The following is a 21730-nucleotide window of genomic DNA, read 5'->3' as shown; positions in this document are numbered from 1 at the left end:
CTGGCTCCCCAGACATGCTGGGCACCTTCTCCACTGCCTACTGGCTCTGACAGCCTGGGCAGCCAGGGCTGCTTTCTCAAAACCTTGTGCTTGGTGCCACTTGCCTGAGCTCACGTGGCACCAGGGCCCAGACATGCCTTGTGCCCACTCCCTGTCACCCCATAGCCACAGCTAGCATGTTCTTGGCCTGACATGGTAATGGAGTTTGGCCAGAAAAGTGGGTCTTTTTTTCTGACTTACTAACTGGACAGCTGCCGTGGCCACAGATCCCTTTATGGAGATCTTTTGGGGGCTTTCTAATGCTTTATGCTTTAGTTTCCTAATGCTCCGGGTCTAACACTTGCTCCACCAGAGGAGGCAATGGCCATCAGTCTGGGCTGAGACACAGCTGGCTGTGAGGAAGGAGGAAGAGCTCAGCCCGTGCTTAGAACAACTGAAGAATGAAGAAGTAACACTCTGGCCCAAACGTGCATCTAATGTAACCACAGCAATACAAAGCTCAGGCCAAAACATGAAGGCTTTCCTTCTGCAAGGTGCTGTAGGCAACTTTTCAAGGAATCGCTGTCCCTTGGACAGTGTTGGGTGTAAGCAGGCAGGGTGGGCTTCCACACCTCACAGGGTATCCACAGATGCAGAGAAGCCTCTGACTGGATTTCCAGAAAACCCCAGGGTCTCACTTGCACTGATTACAGGAAAGAAAACTACATCAGAGGGAAACATTAGGAATGCCTTTAAACAGAGAAACCGGTGAGATGCCCACATTAACTGAAGAGGCAATAATATTTCGTGGGAGCATGGGGAATCTGTTTCACTGCAAAGTCTCAGCTATTGGGATATGATTTTATCACTGTCACCATGTGCTGTGCTACTGCCTGCAGACCCCCTGTGCGCAACAGCATTACCTGCAAAGGGCAGTGTGGCTTTTGTTGAATCCCAGTAACAAGGGAGGAAAGGAAGGTGCTCCGTTTCCCTTCCCGCCATCCTCTGGGTGAGTTATGGTGTGTGCCACTGCTTACCTACAAGCCAGCTAGCAGAGCAGCCTGCAAAATACACCTGCTCTGTTGCCTGTGCATCCGGTTTGCAATGGTTTTCTGGATTTGCAGAGCCCCTCCGCTGGAACTTCAGATCTCACGGCAGTGAAATTCACCATCTGGCTCAGCTCCCTTGCAGGCAGTGCACGAACCTGCGGCACTTGGGCCGAGCCCCGAGGAGGGAGGCAGAAGCGGGGCCCTGCGGCACCCTCAGTGCAGCCGCCTTCCCTGCGGTTGAAGCAGCAAGGGAGAGCCACCCAGCCTGTGCCTGCCCGGGGTGAGTCCCAGAACACTCTTACTGCAGCTGGGCTGCAGTGGCCCCTCAGAGCTTTGGGGCTTTGAGGACAGGGACCGATTTTCTGCCGTGGCTTTTGGCTGCCTCTGAAGGCGTTGTTCAGTGTTCAGGGCTGACCCAGCTGCACAGGGAGGCCCTGCCGCAGGTCATACAAGGGGCGGTTCAGCGCCCGGCTGGAGCTGGCACGTGAGAAAATCCCCTCGCAGAGGGAGCGGGGACTGCACACGCCGGCTGTGCCAGGGAGCGGCTGTCAGGCAGGGCTGGCAGCGCTGCTGGCCTCTGCCAAGCGTGCCGCAGCACGGCTGGACCCATGTGTGCTTGGGGCAGTGAGCGAGCAGGCACGGGCCACAGAGGGAGTGGCCAAGTGAGACCTCGGCTCAGGCTTTCTCCAGGTTTCAGAGGGATTAGCCTGCATGGCAATGTTTTTTAAGCCGTTTCAGTCTTTCATTATGTGCACCGCAGCACAGCTGCTCATGGAGTTTCAGAGGGAGTGAAAAGCTCAGCTCCAACTCCTGAGGCTGGAGAAAAATTACAAAGCACTTTTTTTTTGTAGCTGTGTGGACGGTTTCCCACAACAAATTCACACTGAGTCAATCACAGCCCCTTACTTAGGACATCCCCTATACCTTAGAACAGGCTAACTGCTGCAGCCTACCTAAAGCCACCAAGGTACCAGCACAACCAGTCTGTGGTTCGCTGCCGTAACATAAGTGGACCTGTTTTGGCCAAGGGAGAATTAACGTTCACACAGGACAGGGAGGCCCCTTTGCTCAGGCAGCCTGAGTGTGGCGCTGGGCCAGGCGTGCGAGGAAGGACAGGCTACTTTAAGACCTTCCTCCACCGCTGAGGCAGCTGAGGCTGGACCGATGCCCGGGTATAAACTAAAGCAGCTTCACAACTGCTCTAATTTATGTCCGATTGCCAGTGGCCCCGGGGCATTTCTGTCAGCCTCGGCTCAACCAGCTGTAACAGCATCCTGGTTTCCCTTCTCCGAGTGCTCGCTGCTTTTGCTGGTGGCTGACAGGCATCGGGGTGCAAGCGGCCCCAGCATGGGTCCCTCTGAGCAGATAGCTCTTCAGGGCATCTGTGCTGCTCACCCCCAGTATCTTCTGGCCGGGTTATAGCCTGTGTTTCCATCCCCCTGGATGAAAAGCGCTTCCTACTCATACAGTACGTGTGACGGTGCTTCGCTATCTATATCTGTACATATGACGTGAGCAGCAAACTCCTCTGCAAACCGCCCACAAATCACCCTGGAGTCAAAAAGCCCAATCACAAAGACTACAAAGAAAAATGAAAAGCTCCATCTGAAACTCAGAAATAGACGATGTACAGTAATTTCTCCCGTCTCTCTGCCTTTGCTGGAATTAATCAACAATCTCTGCCTGCAATTACTGGGAGTAATTTATTTCAAGAAATGCAAAGAAAGAGCATTTAGGATAAATATTTAAATTTCCTCTTCCAGCCCATCCTATTCTCAATCATTGTTTGTGTTCTATTCAGTCAGCTATGCATAAGCTGAAGCTCATTCTCCTTGCTCTGGATATTTACATATTTTTTTCTGTACTGAATCTCTGATCCCTAAGTCTTTCTTGGGTGAGGAAAGAATTATGTAAGTAAAATCCCCTCGAGGACTGAATTCTGGGTGAGAATACACTGGGTCACCTAGGGCATGGACAAACCCTTACAGATGGAGATAGAGCTCCCATATACATGTCAGTACCTGCCCTTTTTTGACTTACTCTCCTTCTCCCTAGGATGGTTAACATAGTGGTAGTGAGGTAGTGAAGAGAAGGGAACAGAATTAGCAAAAATGTAAAAAGCTTGGTTCTGGAAGGTGTATGTGTGCCAAGTTGTACAGTGCATCTAAAAAATGACATTGCAGTTTGTTGTAAAAAAACCCATGCAAACCTTTTACTGCTGTGGGAACTATTTAAAGATGTTTTGTTGTTGTAATTTTGTCAATAGGAAAATTACTTAAATTGTGATGTGGGAATAAACAAACAAACGAACATAAACTTCAAAGGCCATGCTTCAGAACTTTCAAACTGGGACGTTTGGAAAGAGTTAAAAATGAGAGTAAACGATTAATTCAGATCTGTGACTGTTCATGCGTACGTAGGACATGGGTTTCCCCTCGGCTTTCTGTAGCCAAACATCTATAAACAGGGTCTGGACAGGCCCTGGCTGCCCCCCTGCCCGACCTGCGCTGCCCCGCCAAGGCTGTGCTTCCCCCTTTGGTGAGCTCTAATTAGCCAGTGCCCGCAGAGGTTTGATCCAGAGCGGGTGGGGAAAAGTAATATATAAACTTTAAAGACAGCTCATCCACCAGGTGCAATTTGTATTTTACACCTCATGAATTTTTAACAGCTAAAGTTATAACTTCACTGTTAACCCCCTGTGCCCCAGCATGTCTGCCTTGGCGGTCCAAGGACGGAGGCTGTGCCAGCACACGCCGCAGCTGCAGCTTGCCTGGCCGCAGAGAGGCTTTCCTTCCATCACTTTCCTCGCGTTGCTTCCCTCCCTCGACAAGCAGGGTAGGGTGGAGGTGCAGCTTTCTCTGCTTTCTGCCCCAGCTCTGGTGCTGCAGAAGCCAGCGGGAATTCCTTGGGTTTTTTTTCCTCCCGAAACAGCTCAGCCACTTGTTTAAGCCCTTCCTTTCATGCACATTCAGGCTGAGTATTAGTGTAGCAAATGCCCTCCAGATACCACTAAGCGGCTGCTTAAAAACAAAATAACAAACATAAAAACGCAGATGACTGCAGCACCGAGTTAAAAATCACTGCACTTCTGGCAAGCTTTGCACATAGCCCTAGCTGGACGGCTGCATGCTTGATCTTCTGCGACTGTCATTTACACTGTCATTAAAAATCGTTGTTGTGACTCCAAAACAACACCTCGAAAACACTTGGCGGAATCAGAGAGAAGTTGGGGTTTTTTTTTATAACATGAAAACTGCACATGGAGGTGAGAGCTGGGACCTCTGCTCCCCGGTGGTGTTTCATTACGGGCATTGAGACTATTAAACCAATTTCCTAGTGCTCGGGTGTGAGGTGTTTGTTGGATTTCCCCAGCCGAAGGAACCGGCTCAGAAGCCTGCAATTCATTAAGCAAGTTATCAGGCAACAGCCTTCCCTGGTCTCTCTTTGCTGTGCTTGTGATCCCTAACTTGCAGCTTGTTTTTTTTTTTTTCCAATTTGGTACCACAGAAGCTAGATTCAAAGTCTCTTTATTTGGGGCCACAGTGCCCTGGCACCTCGCTTAGTTGAGTGCGAATCGCTGTGTGTTCCATGCCGCCCTCAGCCCTGCAGGTCCAGCCTTTGCAACCAGTTCTCTGCAGCCACCGGGGACGGCGATAAATGAATGAAGTCAGGTAGCGGGGTAGTCGCGGTGGCCCAGAGCTCTGCTGGGACTGTGTCCTGTGCTCCACGGCAGGGTTATCGGCCAAGCTGGCAGCTGAGAGCGACAGGAGCTGGCTGAGAGAGAGTTTAGTGAGCTGGAGGGCATGGTACAGATGTACCCCCCGGTCAGCCAGCCTGATGTGCGCTGTCAGGCCTAAGTAAGCTGTCAGCCCCTTAGCTAGCACACTCTAGCCAAAGCCTTAAAGTGACACAATGCTTTAAGACAACATCTTAAAGTGTCTTAAAGGCAAGACAATGAAACCCAAACCAGCCAAATCTGGCTTAGGCTTGCATATCAACACCCCCTTTCAGAGGGTGACAGCAAGGATGTGTTCCCGACAGTCGTCCTCTATGTCCTGGTTGCCACAGAGCTGTGCTGGCCTATTTTTTAGTTTTCAGTCTGTACAGATTTTCTGGTGAAGGGACAGAGCCTGAAAACTTGCTGCTGAGGACTTGCTTTGCTCTGCTGTGCTGTGAGGGACCCTCAGGAGCCGTCGGTGGGCCAGGGATCCATAGCTACTGCATGTAGACTGAGAAGGCACAAGCTACGACCCAGCCTGAAGGTGTCAGAGGAAAGCGGTACATCAAATCAATTTTTATCTTGTCTCATCAAACTCAGAATCACCTATGAACCAGGCCCCACACTGCTGTCCTGGAGCCACAACAAGTCCATTGATGATTTTGCAGGAGGCTGTGCTGACTGCTTGTATATGCAGCTGCTGCCTGCTCCCCCATCCCTGAACGAGAAGCAGGAAAAATTGGTCCTTGCTGAGGTCTGTGTGGCTGCAGCTGGACAGCTACTGATGGTAGAGAGTGTGGGGCTGCTGCTGAGGCATGACGCCCTCCCGGGACTATCCCTCCCAAGGGAAAAATTTGGTCTTTTGGGAGAGCTGCAGTCAGGTAGGGATAGGGTCCCCTTCTCCTCTGGCTCTCCAGGGTAAAAATCCCTTCCTTTGGGTAAGGGCATGACAGGGGATGACAAAGGGGCTGTGGATGCTTGCCGGTGCTGTGCTGTGCACTTAGGCTGGCTCTTGGTAGTGTGGGAAGGCCTTTTCTTTCATGAAGGCCTTTGCATTTGCAATTTGAATTTAATCCCGTGAGCTAAAGATAGCTCTGGCTCGCCTATTGTTCCTCCAGCTGGCAACAGCTTTATTTCTTTGATGCTTTCAGTTCTTGGTTGTTTCCAGGGAACTGGCAGACACACTTAATACAGAGCCTGTCCCAGCACTGTATCATGCTGGTCACCTCATCCCACACTCCTGGCTCTCCCTTAGGTGCTCTGCTTCACGCTGACGAGGTCTCCTGCAAGGACTGCAGGTCTCCCTCTTGCTGGCACAAGCTTTGTCTGCACATACAGAAGATATCCCCCTCCAAATCCCCTGGCTGGCTTCAGGGCTGCTCTGCAATAGCTCCTCCAGGAGCAGGAGTCTTCCTCAGGAACAGACCTGTCATGAAAGCCTTGCTCAGATATTTGTTAATTAGTCTTACTACTGTTACTTCACTGCAATAAGTGATGTGATCCTTTCCTATATTCTTGGTGGCTACTGGAGTTTGTCTGGGTACATCTCTAACCCACTCTTTTTGCATGTCTCTTTGGTAAGAATTTAGTCATTTATTTCAGGAGCTTTCTGTTGTGTCAGCCAAGGAACCACATTCTCTGCAAGGTCACTGCATGCATGTTTGTCTTTCAAGTAGTTTGAACAATGATTTGAAGCGGATTAATGTCAGCAAGCTCTTATCTCTGATTGCTTATGTTCGTATTTGGTATATGTGCATCACACATGTATCATGTTTGCTGTACATATATATATATATCTCATATATATCTGTGTATGTGATTTGGTATCTTCTAATCTCTGGGACAAAAGCTAGTTGCTTTTCCAAAAATTGAATTTGGGATTGTTCCATGCTAATTCATGTTGTTAATTATCTATAGCAGGCAGCCAATAAAGCAGCATAAATTATTTCAGGTTCCTTAGGAAATGTGCCAATACAAACGCAAATACCGATTTAGATGTGGAATTTTTGTAGCGCCTCTTGGTGAAACTCGTTCATTAAATTAAATAAATGTGAGATGGTTGCAGGCTGCTGATGAATATTTTGCAAACGGGAAAAGGGAGAACACGGGATCAGTAAGACCCTCCTTCGGCATATCAGCAGCTCTCACCCCACTGAAAGGAAAGGTGGGGAGAGCCCCGCCTCGCTGCAGGCAGTAGCCAGTCTCACAGCCCCACAAGCCAGAGTGGTGTTTTGATGGCTCTGGCAGAAAGTGCTGCTGGTTTGTACTGCTGCTGTGCCACCAGAAGGGTGGCCTGCCGTCATGAGGCCACAAGGAACTGTGCGGGACGTGAACGCAAAAAAGCCAGGTTCCTAAGAGTTCAACAGGGACATTTCCTTTCCCACAGAAGAAAAAAGCCATTCCTGTGTGGAGGTAGTATTGCAAAAATCAAATGCAGGACAAGGGGAAATCTGCCTCTGGGTTCCTGCGTAAACTAAAGGGAATATCTGCAGCCTTTTCCCCCTTTTCTGGAGACTGTCCTAGTGCCACAGAAGACTGCATCTGAGTGCATGATATAAATATTGCTTTTAAAATACTTTTCTCTCCTCAACCCTGCCCCAGTTCCTGGTTTGGTACCGAATGGGGATCTCACATGAAAGCAACTCTGCAGCAAAACACCAAATGTTTGGAGAACTGGCCTTGAAGGAGTGTAGCTATGAGGGACCAGATGCTTCAGCAGAGTGGAAGCAGGATATGAGATGTCTTCCAGGAGCGGGTTACTGAGTGGCCTTAGGGATGGACAAACACCAAAACCACCAGTTATTCACTCAAGCATGTGTGCTTTGGGCTTTGAATGGCCTGCAGCCATCTCCCCATGCAGCTTCTGGGACTTCTACACAGCTGTTCAGGCGCTTCTCGGCAGGTCCAAGGCTGAGGGGAGATGTATTTTGTCCCCAGTGGCGAAGGACACAGACACAGGAAACCCTGATTGTCTTGATACAGTTGTCGGTGAATGGTTGTTCACATCAGACACAGTCTTCGCAACCCCAGGGTTCTCCAGGAAATGTGTGTACCTGTGCTGCACAGGTCACTACTGTACAGAGTTTGTGCTAGTCCTTCTGCAGGCATATCCACATGGCACCTCTCAGGAGAAAAATAGCATGTTGAAGCCATTTTTTATCATCAGTATTACATGGGGAAACTAAAGCTCTCCTGTAAGAGGATTTTGATGCTCTCATTTAAGGGATGAAATAAAACTGTTTGTGAAGGCAAAGTTTGCCCCTGTGTTTTAGACAGAGCAACACTGACAATTTTAATTGCAGGTCCCCTTGGGGGAAAGCATTGACAGCAGCTGCATTGATTGGGCTTCAGTCTGTCGTCACTGGCAGGCACAAAAGCTTAGAGGAGAAGGACATGTCTGACAGAAAGAAAAATAAGGGTCTTCTCCCAGTTGGGACCCTTGTGGAAGACATCGTATTTGAGGAGCTAGTGACATTGGGCACACCATGTCTGCTCTACTGGGCCTTGTACTGGGGGGGGACTACAAACCCACATACACAGCAGCATAAGGGAACTTGCTGAGATGCCTCGTGCTGTTGATGGTGCGCTCTGGCAGACATCCTGGAAGAGATAACGTCCCTACATGACATAAGAAGATATATGGTTTTGTTTGTCACACGAGATTAAAGGCACTGTGGTATAGGAAGGAGACCCAACCCCTGCATAATGGGATCTGTGTTCTGTGCTGTGGCTATTCATCTGGAGGCCATCCGATGCTGCATGTATGCGGGGTTCCCAGCATCTGAAGGAACATAAGAATTACTTTATCTCTATATTCCTCTTTTTGTTTTATCTTATTAATAAAGCAATTTTATTATTACTCTACCTGCTGTTGTGCCTTTCTTGCTGACATCCAGAGAGACCCCTGCACCTCTCCATGCAGAATGTCCTTTGATTGCCCTTTGAAGTCCCTCAGGGGAACTGATACACGAGGAGTTGGTCCAGGGTCTTGCAGCCTGAAGAAGACAGGAATCTGCTCAGACTCTGGACCAGAGCTCAGGCCGGGAGGCATTGAGGGCAGAGTGTAGGCAACTGTGCAGTCAGCTCAAGGCTGCTTTGTGTGTGTGTGATGAGAGTGAGGGTGAGAAGCCACGACGGCATACAAGGGGCTGGACAGCTGGATCCAGGCAAGGGGACTGCTAATTCAACCCTCCCACCTACAAACCAGTGCACACAGAAAAGCTGTGGCGTTTGCTCCCCAGCCTGGGAGATCCTCCCCTTCCCGGACTGCTGCCTGCCAGGATGAGTCATGCTTGCTGCTGGAGCTGGGGCTTGGTCCTGTGCCAGGAACACACTCCGGAGGGAGACCACAGAGAAATACAGAATAATTTGCAAATCCATAAAAAAAGCCATTGCTTCTCAGTGGGGGTCTCTTGGCAGGTGCCAGGGTGTGTCTGTAGCAGGTGCCACCCACCCGTCAGTGCTCCTGGGGGACAGACCCCTGCGCCAGGTGATCTGGCAGGTCTGTGGTGTGCTAGGGACAGGCTGGAACACATTGCTGCTCGTGGCTGCCTGTGCACGCTGTGGGGCTGCTCCTGCCGCAGGACCCCATGAGCTTGGGCGCATGGTAACATGGTGCCGCAAGCAAAGAGGAACCCCGCTAGCCATAAAAACAGCACAGAAGACCCCCAGGAGTCTTGTAGAACAGAATGGTAGAGTGTAATGAATAGTCAGACATATGGTAAAAATGAATTAATGTCGAGTTGCCATCCACTCTGCCATTTTTTGCTTTCAGTTTCCCCGCTGTGCCTGTCTCCTGGCATCACTGAATCTTGATTCAGGGAGAGGCAGCCAAGTAGCTTCCTGTGAAGCCAACATCACATCCTAAGTTGGCCAACAACTTGGTAGTGCTTTCTCCTGGCTCCATCTGGCTGGGACTCTCTCAGCTGGCCTGGTGGAGAGTGACCCAGGCCCATCAACACAGGTCTGCGCCTCCTTCCCTCTGGCGGGGAGCCACCTGCCCTCAGGAGATGCCAGCTGATGGGGAGCACCAGTGCCTTTGAGCAGGAGCTGCCGTGGGCTCATCAAAGCAAATCCTGGGTCTCAGGCCTCATTGCCTGCAGATGTAGCGGCCTGAATCCAGGACTGCAGGAGGTTCACCTGAAGCTCCTGGAGAGGTCTGTGGCTGGGGTGCAATGGCTTGTCTGCTGTCTGAGGGATGCTGGCTGTTCCAGCAGACAATGTTCTGGCAGAGTGAGACAGAAAGGTCTAGCCTGGTGGAGCAAACTTGTGGGGATGACTTCTGAGAGCCCAACACATTGCTACAGGCAGCACAAGTGCATACACATCTGTACCTACACATGTGTGAGTGCATATGTACATGCCAGTGCCTTGAGTAATCCTAATTTTCTCGTCAAGAAGAAAAAGAGCACCATGTGCCATAAGTCAGTTTATGCACTGTGAGGACATGCTAAAAAATCCTCTCAGTGTTTAGTCCAAGAACTGGACTAGAAAAGGGCAGGAATATTGTACTCATCCTTTGCCTTCCTGCTGCAGCCCCTCCTTCCACTGGCACTGCATGCAAATGGGTGGGCTTTCTCCAAAACAAGTGTGCTGCTTCTTTGCCCTTGGCTGGAACTGCTGCTGTGTATGTCCCAACTTGAACAGGCTTCAGGAGGTAAAACAGAGGGGCGTGAGCGCAGCCGAGGGGCTGTTCAGGCAGTGGCTGCTCTCTGCTGGGGGTACGCAGGGAGCCTGCCTGCCTGCGGGTGCAGCTGGAGGAGCAGTTCGGTGGCAGCAGCGCAGGCTGAGGCAAGTGTTTGCATGTGTGTGTGTGTGAATGCGTGCGCGCGACAGAGTATAGAAATGCTTGTATTAAAAGAGTGAAAGAGGAGCTACAGCCCGGAGACACATATTTGGCTGGAGCTACACCAAAGCCTCTTTGTGCTTCTGGGTACCTCCATCCCGGAGCAGGGAGCATCGCACCTGCTTCCCTCACCACAACACCCGCAGCCCCTCCCAGTGCCTGGGAGGCAGTGCAGCTTTAATCAAGGCTTCTCGCTGAAAGCAAGGCTCTTCTTTTTCAGTGGAAAGTCCTCTCTGACTTAAAAACAGCTGTCGTGGTACAGCTCCTATTCTTGGATTTCTTGGAAAAAAGGGAGTGCTCGTAGGGGCTAAAGGGCAGAAGATGGAGGTCAGGGACTTGTGCTCTGCTGCTGGCTCAGCCGCTGACTTCTTGCGTGATGGGAGGCAAGTCACTTATTTTTATATTAAATGGGGGGGGGGAGAGAGGAAGAGAGGAAGGGGACAGTGCTATTAAGCAACCTTTGTGAAGCGATTTAAAATCCACAGTGGAAAAAGCCGTAAATGTCACATCACATTCATTACTGAGTGGTGGCGGCTGTGGCCATGGCTTCCAGAGCAATGCCGTGGCCCGGCCAGCCTTGGCAGGCTGTTCCCCTGCCACCAGGACCTGTCCCTCCCATTACAGCCTCCCAAAGTAATTTTTATTATCCAGCAATCACCTGTCACCCTGAGATATTTTTAATGCCTGAATTTCTAGTGCTGCTGTTCTGCGGGCACGGGGCTGCTCAGGCGGGCCCTCCCCTGCCACCTTCTTCTCCCTGGGGTGCCTGTGCTCCTTCCCTGGCCCAGGCAGCCTGCTCCTGCCGCCCACGGCAGCGATCAGACGCTGCGGCAGCTGGGGAAACAATTGGGTGCCAAATTAGAGCGGCTCTTCAAGTAATTGACTGATGGAGAAGCGCTCCTACTTAAAAAAAAAAAAAAAACCAAAAAAAAAAAACCCGGTTTCGCAGTATGAGTCACCGGGGCGTCTGTGCTCTGAGCTGTTTAAAAGTCAGCCCACGGTGGAGGTCAGGGAACGGAGCTGTTTTGCTCTGTGCTGCCGAGGCTGTCCCGTCTCCTGGGAAAAGCCCTGGGTTTGCCCGGCCATGCCGGGGCATTGCTGCGAGATGCTCCTGTGGTGCAACCCGGCCCCATGACACTCATCTCCCTTCCAGCTGTGCGCTCAGCACCAGGCTCCCGCGGGCTCAGCAGCTGCCGCAGACGCGCACAGCTCTGACACACTGGCAGCTACGAGACGGCTCCTGAAGGGATCTTTTAGTCAAGAAGTCAGGAGGGGGAGTTTCCTCCAGACCCGGGATAACCTCGCATCCTCTCCTGCTTCTTGCCGTGGGAGCAGCCAGAGCACTGTGGGCTCTCACTAGCACCGTGGGTCCTGCCAGCACCCTGAATGACAGCCCCGGCTGGGGAGCAGTGCTGAGCACCTCCAGCCATGGAGGACAGGAAATCTGACCTTAATTGCTCTTGAAAGACCATACAGATGGGTTTTCCCCCCTGGTTTCCCACCATCATTAACATTTTAACAGCTTTCTTGCAGGAAGTAGGACTAGAGAAGACAAGAGAGCCGTGACAGTTTCACATTATCACGGGACTCTGGGAGTTGGGGATGGAATCTCCTGATATCTCAAGACTCACAAGAAATAGAAATGATTTCTGAAGCTCATGTAGCACGGTGTGGGCAGTCAAAACTAGCAGTAAGATACTCTCATCTTCTTTCCCACCCTTTCTAGTGGAAAGGAGAAACATTTCTGCATGTTGCAGATCTCGTTATTACAAGTTAACCCAGCATTTAAGAAAAAATGTAAGCAACCAAATCTAGTTCAGGAAACTGGCCAAAACCCTCCTTGACTGTCATAGAGGTGACTCTGAGCATGGTGACTTGTTCAAGGGGTGAGGATGTCCTTCATTGTGTTGTGCCTTTTCTCCCAGCTCTATTTCCAATTCCAAAGGGGTGAGAGATGCCGGGTTCAAAACAGGCTGGCCTGTCCGCACTCACTGGCATCAGTCTTCTCCTCTGTAGCAATAGTCCGGAGCAAAATACGGCGCAAAAATTCATCCTGAGTTTTCCATACAAAACTTTGGCCCTTGTGTCTGAAGCCAGGCTGCAAACAAACTGGAGCGTAAGGCTATTGCTGTGGCCAGCACACAACTGGGCTGCGCCCAGGCATGACCTGACCTTTGCTTTCCAGGGGCTCTTGCCTCACCATGCACTGTCACAGCAACATACCCTCACCCTGCTGCTCCCCACAAGCCTGGTTTTCAGGCTGCTTCTAAAGCCCTTTGCAGTTTGAAGTGTTTTGTTTTAGGCTTTTTTTTTTAGCCTGTCAGCGAACCCAGATAATGCAGGCTGCAAAGCTGGGCAGCCGAGCACAGTTCTTTGTACTCTCTTTTTTCTTCATTGCTGATGTCTATCCCTTAAATATTTTTCATGGAAGATTGTTGATGGTGTGAAGGCTCCTCCTTGCCTTCCCCCGGTCTGATTGTTTTCTCTGGTTTTGCTTACAAAGGGGTTAATTATAAGTTCACAGCTCTCCCCTGCCCCAGCCAATGTGGAAACCTGATCAGGAGCCAGCAGCCAGAGGGAGGTGGGGAAGGGATTAACCCTTTGCAGGAGGCAGAGCTGTGGGGACACTGCTCCCTGGCCCCATCCTCAGCACGGAGAAGGGTTTGGGTGTCTTTCTGCCCAATGCAGATCCCCCAGCAGAAGAACGTGCATCGCTGGCTGTCCAGAAAGAGATTATGGCACATGTTGGGGGCTCCTTCACATGGGTTTTTGGCTGGTGAGGAGACTCTATATAGTCTCCTGGGTTTGGGTTGTGGGGTGAGAGTGGCTGATTTTGTCTCTATGCCAGCTCCACCATATCTCTGCCCTTTCTCTGTTCTTGCGTGGATGGGGAGAGTGTCTCTGTGTGTGTGTACAAGAGTGAGAGTGATCGGGCTGGCTCATGCTATTTCCTCCCTTCCCTTGGGGCTTGACTGAGTCCCTTTTTTTTTTTTTTCTTTCCCTGCTGCTGCTCTAATAAAAAAAAGTGGCTCAGCCAATTCTCTTGAACCTGAACACAGAAGGAAGGAGACAGGGAGTGAAAAATGTGAAATCAAATTGGAATTTTTTTTCCCACCAGGTGTAGTTGCTGAGCAGTGGGACTGGGAGCACCATGGCCGACCCCCGGCAGCAGGTGGAGGGGCAATAGTTAGTCATGCTGGAACCAGGAGCAGGAGAGCTGCTCTCCCTGTCTGAGAGAGCTTGTTACCGCCTCAAGTTTGCTTAAAATACAGCTCTAATTACCTGTTTAAACAATAGCTCTGTCCCTTCCTTGGTCTATGAAGACTGCACACATTTTAATTATCGGGAAGACCTTGGCCATTCACCTTTCTGAGGTATTTAATGCTTCCAGTCAAATGCCTGCCCTGATGTACTCTGTTACTATGCCACCTCTCGAACTCTCGCTGGCGGAAAACTGCAGGATATCGCTGGTGAAATGACATTCTCCAGCAGATTTTTTTTTTCCCGCATAATCATGGTATTTGGGTTAATTTTGCTTTGCTGGGCACATTAGTCTTTGGCTCTTAAACAAGAACATGCAGGCCCTTTTCCTGCCTTGCCTTTTCCCCTGTGCACACATGAAAAATAGGGCTTAGCTTGTGTCTTAATGTGTGATAATATTGTAATCTTATAAATGGATGCCAAAGCTGTTCCTGGGATAGGAGCGCCTGTTTTGGAGACAGTGTAACCAGCGCCTGCAGGGCTCCTTTTCCTTTGCCTAGACATCAATGCATCCACCCCAGCATTATGTACCCTCCCTTCAAAACCTCTCTCATTTTGGGGCATTTCTCTTTTCCTAGCAAGCGGTGGGCTGGGAAACGCTTCCAATCGCAAAGCAGTGCAGCAAGGGAACCTGCTGAGCTGAACGCCCGGAGGCTATCGAAGCACTGCCGTCCCTGGGCAGGCGAACCCTGCTTGCTGAGGTCTCGGATGGGCAGCTATGGGAGCCTGGCCAGCAGGAGAGATGCTGCAGCTAACGAGCATCCTTCCTCAGGGGCCTTTTCCTCGCTGGTGCCAAGCGAACACAAGCTGGGATGCCCTGAAAGATGAATCTCTGGTGGCTGCCACAGCTGCTGGCAGAGGCACAGGGCAAGGGTAGGGCTATTCCCAGCAGGCAGCAATTTCTTTGGGATCTCTGCCAGTGTGCATGGGAGAGCAGCCCTCTGCCACGTTGGGCCCAGGCAATGAAAGGGTGGCAAGAAGGCTTTGCTTCAGCAGAGCGCCTGAGAAGGGGGCCAGGATGCTCATAAGAGGGGAAGACACATATTTGCAGTCAGAGAGAAGGACAAACACTGCCCGACCCATAAGTCTCAACCCCTGTGAAACCTTGTCTGTGGGGCTTGATGCAGCCAGCTGGGAGAAACCCAGAGTAAACTCCGCAAGCTGCCTGGAGGGTCTGGAGCGGTAAATCTCAACAGCCTGGATTTAAAGAGCTGCCAGAACTTTTCACAAGGTTAGAAAAGTGCTGGGGAGGTGGCAGAGGAACACCTGGCTGTTTCATCCTCCCTACACCACAGCGCTGCTGCTTGGGGCTTTTGCCTTCTCTTCAGGAGTAGGTGAAGCATAATGGAGCCTTTTGGGACTGGAAGATACTGCTCTGATTTAGGGTAATTGCCTGTATGTCATGATTCAGCGCATCAGTTGAGTGCTCGTCCACCTCTGGACATGATTAACTGGACATGATTAACCGTAAAGACCGCAGGGATTTTCCATGGGACTTATGCATGTGCTTCCCTGCTGTGCTGAACTTGGTTCCCTGTTAGTGCTACCAACTTCGGTGGGGTTGCTGGAGAGCGAACGGAAGAATTCAGCCCTTTTGTATCAGATTCCCCTTTGTTTTATCTGACCGCTGAAATTGCAGAGCTGGAATATTTCAAAATATTTGCTCAGCTGGCCACAAAACGCGAGGGTTTCTTTGGAGGGAACGGCTCATTTCTTCTCCAGCCAGATCAAGCACCTCCGGCTAATGATGAAGCATCACTGCACGCTGAAGCCCTGCTAATGGCAGCGTCCTGAGGAGTGAAGATAAACAGTGCTTGCCGCAGCATGGGGGGACGCCGATCCCTCCCCTCTGCTGATGACAGAGGATGAGCAAAGGAAAAGGGGAGGGGGAAAAAACGTGCTGCTCTGGATGCCCCAGTTTTCTTACGCTTTTTAAAAAATTTTATTAATACCTAGTAGCCTTACCAAAGCTAAGCAAAGAATCCCTTTCATCCGCTGGTCTGTTTTCTACCTTTGATGGCCAGCCTTTCATTTTACTTTGAGGTATCCCCCCTCAGAAAGCTCCTTGCTGCCTAGCCAGCACATTTGTTCCTCTCTGGCCGGATGCAGATGTGACCAATTTGCTTCCCTGACACAATGCAAGTGGAAGCAGGGGTGGAGAGGGGAGGAAGGTCTGTGAAGCCGAGTCGCGCAGCAGAAGGCAGAGAAGAGAGTGCTGCGCTATTTATTCCCTTGCTTCCACCAGGGTCTTCAGTGTCCTGGCAATGGTAAATCTTAACTTTCATGCTATAGTGCACCAGGATGCAATTTACTTCAAAGACAGCATAAATCCCCGGCTGCTGCTTATATCGCAGGGCTCTTGCATAAAAAGGGTTTATGCGCTTCGGTCCCAGGAACAGGTTTGCACTTTTCGGCATGGATCTCAACTGACTGGCCTGTGATTGGCCTAAAAACCTCAATAGAGCCACAAAAACTAAGCTGTCCCTGCCCTCCTGAGCTGTCCAAGTGCCAAGCTCTGGCACGCTGGTGCTGGGAGCACTCCCACCATGTCCAACCCCACCTTTGCACCATGGTGGCTCCCCCCAGCCCTGAGCTGGATGGAGAGGGAGGGGAGGGATTATTTTGTTTAATCTTAGGAAAATCGTTAGTGCTGGGGAGGGAGGGGAGGAAGGAAGCAAATTCTTCCCTCTTTGCTACCACAGCTGTCTTGCCAAAGCAGAAACGGAGAAAGCACTTTGGCCAGGAAAAGCCACGTGTGAGCCACGTGTTCCCGTTGCGGAGGTGGGCTGGGGGCTGCGTGGTGGTGCAAATACCTGCCCTGCCTCGAGGGTGAAGGGCTCAGCCCTCAGCTGCTGTGAGCCTCTTGGTCTCCACAAACTCCACAGTCACACCACACTGACCCTGGGAGCTTTTTGTTGCTGTAGCAAATGTCATGGGTTTAAACTGGAGAGTGCTGAAGACCTGTTTAGGCACGTGAAGAAGGTACTTTTTCAGAAGTGGTAGAGAGCCTGCAGAGCTCAGACCCTAGCGTCAGGGGTGATGTGGGCAAGTAGAGCCCCAAATCATATTCCAAAAGTGGGACTTAGGCTCTGTTTAAATACTGTTTATGTACCCCTTGGCCAGAAGAGTGGTTCCCTCAGCCCGATTTCAGACAACCTTGTCCAGGAAGACTGGTCTTGTGTGCTAGCAAACAAAAATAAAGCTAGAAAACATCCAGTTAAATTTCTAAGAATTTAATATCTTGGCTAATGTGGCAGCCTAGACATTTTCTAAATATTGCTTTTGGAGCGAAAGAAGAGAAAAGAAATCCCTTCTGCCCTCTGTAGTTCAACCATATTAATAATGTCTTATTTGCAAAGCTGTTTACGCCTCCCTTCCCTTCTGCTGGGATGCTGCTGTGTATCTGCCCTCATCAGAGTGCCGCTATTAGCTGGCTTCATCGTGCAGCGATGCTTCATCGTTAGCCAAAGTTGCTTTATCTTCGTGAGGGAGAAATAAGCCATTCCTCTCAGAACCACCCATATTTCATGGCCAACTAAGCAATATTGCAAAAACACTGAGATTCCTCAATTTCCTTGATCATATATAGCAGATGCTGATTTGATGCTAGGAAAACTGATTAGCAAACCCCTTCCTAGCTAGTCTGTCACGGCGCTGACAGCCCCAACGCAGTCAGCTTGTCCAGCAATAGAAAGACTATTACTAAGTGCATTTTTCATGCAGCGAGAAAGAGCGTCTCTAGCTGCTTCTATGCACTGAAAACAAATTTCCAAAAGCCTGCACAGCAAAGTGCCAGGGTTATAATCCACTCCTGTTACAATATTACCTTCAAATGCATTATCACTGGAAGTGTAAAATCCTAGCTCCTCTCCCGCTGGAGCCCCACTGTCATTAATCGAAGGCTTTCCCCGGCCAGGGGCCTGTCTAACTTGCAGGGCTGGCTGTGAAACCAAGGGCATTACTGGATGATGCTGTCATGCACAGTCGTGCAGGTCCCTTTTAAGGGAGCGGTGGAGCCATTATAGTGGGTGAGCTGAAATCTACTGTGTATAATTTCAAGGAAACGTATAGGCTTGCCGAGGCTAAAAAATCAAGATCAAAAGTTCAGGGTTAAATTCAGCTGTTGGGTCTAGATAAGCTTATCTCCAAAAAGTGGCTTATGAGAGATCTGCTCTGGGCTGAAATGCTTAACTGGTGACCTGCAGGACTCGGCGCTGCTCTCCTTCCCACCAGGGCTTACCTCCAGATCTGCATGTCTCTTGCGCTTCAGATGCTAAAGCTGTAGTGAGGAGGCAGGGGGCGGATAGCATGTCGGGACAGCTGCACTCTGGCCCCAGGCCTCCTGCAGATTTACGCGCTTTTGCTGAGCCTGGGTGTCCCAAAGAGAGCAGCGAGCAGCGAGCACTGTGGTTTTGTTATTGCACAGAGGTCTGATCTGGCAAAAAGGGAAAATTAGAGAATTTTTTCCAAGTGTTCTTTTCCACTCTCTGGAAAAAAAGCCAGGCATGCCTGTAATCAGCTGCAGGAGCGGAACAGCCCTCTTAATTTATTTTAAAGTGTCCTTCAGGACTGTCTGGTTAATAACCACGCTCTGTGGCGCTATGCTCCCCAAGGGGGGACTGGCACCGCCTGGGAAACTTGTGGGTTTTTTTCTCCCTGGATCAGACGCCCTCTGCTTCATTCCACTGGAAACTGGGGAAGGGAAGCATGCACCCAAAGAATGTAGGATGGCAGGAGGAGGATGGGGCGACAGCAATCCTGCCTCCTCCCTGTAGCTGCTGCGGAACTGGTAGTTCTACGTTTGGGATGCTGCAGAGGGTTGCTGGCACACAAGAGGCTCCCATGGCTGCAAAAAAGTCTGGTGACAGCATATGTGAATTCCAGTCCTTTGCTTAAGAGGGCTGGTTAAAGACATCACAAATTTGAGGTGTGCAGCATGTACACCGTGTGCATTGCACAGCCGTTTGATCCTACTGGAAGTGTTTGCAGTGCACGGATACGACAGGTTTCTGGGAAGGGCAGTAAATGGGAAAAAAGGTCATTTGATCAATTATCTTTCAGTCTAGTGGTGTGGTGGCCTTTGTAGGGAAAAATAAATCCATCTCTTTAACTTGTCCTTATTTTTAAAACCCATGCAGAAGTTTCCAGGATGCAGCACGGAGACACAGCTCCTTATTAAACAGTGAGGTGTCCTCTCACCCAACCCACCTGTTGCCGTGAGAAATTAAGACTGAAGCAACAAAACAAGCCTGGAAGGCTGCCAGCAGCAGGAAACCACGGCAGTGGAGATGGATGAGGCTCCTGCCGGGTTAGACGTGAAGTGCATGGGTCCCCCCGGGGATGGTCAGCACCCACTCCTGCCTATGGCTGCCCTCCCCAGGCAGGGTCCTCCTTTGAAGAGAGGACCAAGCTGCCCCATATCTCCCAGGAGAGTTCCCTCTCAGAGTCGATGTTTTCTTGCAGAGCATCCCCATACACAATGAGGCTGGAGGGAGCATCCTGCAGCATTCAAGGAGTGCTCCTGGCAGCCAGTACCACCCCCGCCATGGCCCCTTTGGCTGTCTGGGGTACCAGCAGCTCCCTCTGCCCCTCAACACAGCACGTTGGAGGCACCAGCTTCAAGGGAATCCCGCACCCGGCTTTTTCTCACAGTGTACAATTTCTATGCAGAGACACAGATACACACGTGCATACATATGTGTGCCTGTGAGAAAATTACATTTCAGCCAAAAGGCAAAGTGTCTTATATTGGAGATGACAAAGGGATCTATTGAAATGCAGTAATGTGAGTCATTGCCACGGTGCTCTTGCTACCTTAAAACGATCCAGAAATGGTTGAGAGACTGAAAATTAGATCTTTCTTTAAAAAAAAAAAAAAAAAAAAAAAAAAAAAAAAAAAAAAAAAAAAAAAAAAAAGGAAACAGAGCTGTTTTAAAGGTCTGGGAATACCAGTTTAAACTTTTAACATTCCCTACGCTCTTCCTTTCCTCTCTTACATAAAGGCAGACTATGAAATTCTGGCAAAGATTTCATTTTATTTTGAAAAACAAGCTTTTGCAATATCTAAGAATAATAGGAACATTCTCAAAGCTTTACAAACCCAACGGGCTTTCACTGATACTTTCACTTAAAGAACTCCAGACACTGCAGCAGGGAGATCCTAAAAGTGGAATGGCCTTTAGCTCCCATGTCCAGTCCCAGTTGCATATAGACCTCCAGCTGAGAAAGTAAAAAGGAGACCTGTGAAATGAAGTAGTATTTTTTTTCTCCCTAAAATCTGTAGTTTTTCAAATATTGCTGTGTGAAAGGCTGATGGAGATCATTCCCTGAGCTAGTCACTGACTTACCCCAGGGAAAAGCCATAGGGAAGGGCCTTCTTGAAGACAATTTTACATTGACATTTTCTTTGCATTTTGAGGGCCGAAAATGTTGGTTGGTTTTTTTTGGGGGGGTTTTGTTTTGTTTTTTTCTGTTGGAAGTGAAAAGATGGCATATTACGCAATCAGAGTAATCTGAGAAACAGGGCCCTGGGAACAAAACATGACCCTAAATCACAAAATTTGTAATAAAACTGTAGGATTTGGGACCTCTGTTGTAAGATGAATCTACTACACTGAGCTTTCGCATCCTGTTCTCCTGAGTGGGGTTTGGTGTGCGAACATCTGACAAGGCACCAGAGCAGTAGTAGTCTCTTCCTGCCAAAAATAAATGGGGAGCGGGGATCTTAAATCCAGCTGGACCAGGTTAATCTGTGCTTAGATTATCTCAGTTGCACCGAGGATTAAGAAATGCTTTAGCAGGGACTAATTTTACCCAGTGGACAGCATGTCTGGCTGACTTCTTAATCCCATTGCTTGACTCCCGGGACTTGTCTTCCAAGGCAGATGGGCCCTGAGCATCCCCGTGGCCGGCCCCCACACACATGGGGCTGTGCCTCTCTGTGGGGCTGTGGTGGGGAGCCTGGACGCAGCCTCAGATCTTCTGCACAGCATCACTTTGCTTTTGGTCTTTCTTGCTTCCCTCTCTCCCTTCCTTCTACACTAACCAGAAATCAGGCAGAAGGCTCTTAGCACGTGGCAAGCACAATGCAAACTGTTAGGCAGGACAAGACAGAGCTACATTAATTACCCTGATTTTCTGAAGAGTTGTTGCAGCGTCAGATGAAAGGGAAGACAGCTGACGTGAGCACATTACTTGCTTTCTGTCGAATGATGCCTTGAGAAGGTCTCCAGTGATACTTCTGCAGGAGTGTAATGGAGTTGGGTGTGCTGATCCTCAGACAACCTTCTGGGAAGGTAACTCCATCCCAGCCTCTGACCCCTGGAGAGAAAAATAAGTCATGGGACAGCTGCAATTGAAAAATTGAAATCCCCCATTTCAGAGGAAACAAGAAAAAAAACCTCCAAAACACAAAAAGGATGCTTTTTGCTTGTTTCAGGAGAAATGAAACATTCTTTGCAATTTTTGGCAATTTAAAAAAAAAAAAAAAAGGCAAGAGGATTTTTCTAGTAATAAGCCATTCAAAAAACACCCCAATTTTTTGTTTGCAAATTGGCAGAATTTTGAGCAGCTGAATTTGGGAATCAAAGTAGAGGTTTGCAAGTATGAAACACTCATGTGGCTGACATCCAGCAGCTCTCCTGCCAGGGAGGAAAAGCCTCAACACAGATTATCCAACAGTTTATGCAGCTCAGCTTCAGTGGGGAGAACTTTACGACAGCAAACCTCTTAACAGCCGCGGTTATGAAACACCAGAGCTCATCCCTGCAGTTTCCCCTGGCCGTCTTCCTGCAGCATCACCCCATGGCATCCCCTCATCCAGATTCCCCACCAGGGCTGTCCTCGCACCCAGCCTCCCCCTCCCCAGGGTGGTGCAAT

The 21730-nt window shown here is 49.8% G+C and overlaps 1 long non-coding RNA gene across 1 annotated transcript; it reads right to left on the bottom strand.

The window, feature by feature from the left end:
- Positions 1 to 19879: 19879 nt before the first annotated feature.
- Positions 19880 to 21228, bottom strand: LOC113481910. The gene is made up of 3 exons (XR_003398744.1): positions 20981 to 21228; positions 20666 to 20887; positions 19880 to 20547 (listed from the first exon to the last, which is right to left on the bottom strand). It is a non-coding gene; the product is annotated as an uncharacterized LOC113481910 (long non-coding RNA).
- Between the last annotated feature and the right edge of the window lie 502 nt (positions 21229 to 21730).

Source organism: Athene cunicularia (assembly GCF_003259725.1).
Source record: "Athene cunicularia isolate RWA chromosome 1 unlocalized genomic scaffold, athCun1 chr1_part1, whole genome shotgun sequence".
Taxonomy (NCBI): Eukaryota; Metazoa; Chordata; class Aves; order Strigiformes; family Strigidae; genus Athene; species Athene cunicularia.
Note: the sequence above shows the minus strand (reverse complement) of the source record. Positions and strands in the feature narration are given on the sequence as shown.